The 1,220-nt window shown below is 42.5% G+C and overlaps 1 non-coding gene across 1 annotated transcript; it reads right to left on the bottom strand.

The window, feature by feature from the left end:
* Nucleotides 1–315: 315 nt before the first annotated feature.
* LOC147944323 (small nucleolar RNA R71) lies at nt 316–422 on the bottom strand. The gene has a single exon (XR_015558790.1). It is a non-coding gene; the product is annotated as a small nucleolar RNA R71 (small nucleolar RNA).
* Between the last annotated feature and the right edge of the window lie 798 nt (nt 423–1,220).

The raw sequence follows: 1,220 nt of genomic DNA on the forward strand, positions 1-1,220 counted from the left end.
GCGATTGTCCCTCCTCCATTCCCAAGGAATGATTTTGAGCTGAAGCCTACCTACTTTGCTCTTGTTGGACAAAGGCCATTCCAGAACCTGCCACATGAGAAGCCTCTAGACCATATTGAGCACTTTGAGGATATAGTCACAAGTATCAAAGCTAATGGAGTCACAGAGGACTATCTCTACTGCAAGCTTTTCCTCTACTCTCTTGCTGAGGAAGCTTCTCATTGGCTAAGGCAGCTGAAACCAGGATCTCTGAAGACCTGGAATGATATCACGGTGGCATTCCTTAATTACTTATATGATGATGCAATGTATGATGAGCTGAGGATTAAGCTTTCTACCTTTAGACAATGACCTGCTGAATCTTACAAAGCTGCTTGGGTAAGGTTTAAGGCATACCAGAGAGACTGTCCGCATCATGGGTTCTCAGAGGTGCAGTTGATTAGTATCTTCTTTAGCGGAATTGACTTGAGGTATCAGATGTCTTTGGATGCTGCTAGTGATGGGAATTTCAAGACAAGGTACCCAGATGAGGCTGAAAAGTTGATAGAAAGGCTAGCATCCAGAAAAAGTACTAAGAATGCAGACTTAGAGCGGAAAAGAGCACATGAAGGCCATGATTCAAATCAGTTTGCTGCAGTGAATGCTAAGTTGGATACTGATTTGCTGAAGATGTTGAGACTTTTGAGCCAAAGCCAGAGATTACAGAAGAAGATGTCAACTATGTGAATGGAGCTGGGTATCAAAATCAGAGAATTGGTCAGAAGAATTCCTTCATAGGAAATCCAAACAACAACTTCACTAGGAACTATGGTTGTTCTTCTTACCAACCCCTCCCTCCACCCAATTCAGAAAGCAAGATGGAATCAATGATTGGACAGATTTTGGAAGGTCAACAGAAGTTAACAGTAGACTTCAATGGGAAGATTGATTCTGTATACACTGAGCTGACTGTGAAGTTTGATGCATTAAATACTCATGTCAAGAAGCTGGAGAATTAAGTTATTCAGACTGTTGGTTCTGTTAAAGACAAGAGGAACTTCTTTCTAGAAGAACAGAGTCAAACCCCAAGCATGCTTGTAATGCAATTTTGGTGAAGGAAGAAGACAATGATACTACGGTTGCAGATCCAGCATCGACCGATACACAGCAGCATCGATCGATGCAATCACCACCTAGCGTCGATCGATGCTCCATCAGTTTTGATCGACACTCCCCACAGA

The sequence above is a fragment of the Camelina sativa genome, chromosome 5, assembly GCF_030686135.1.
Source record: "Camelina sativa cultivar CO46 ecotype springtype chromosome 5, ASM3068613v1".
Classification (NCBI taxonomy): Eukaryota; Viridiplantae; Streptophyta; class Magnoliopsida; order Brassicales; family Brassicaceae; genus Camelina; species Camelina sativa.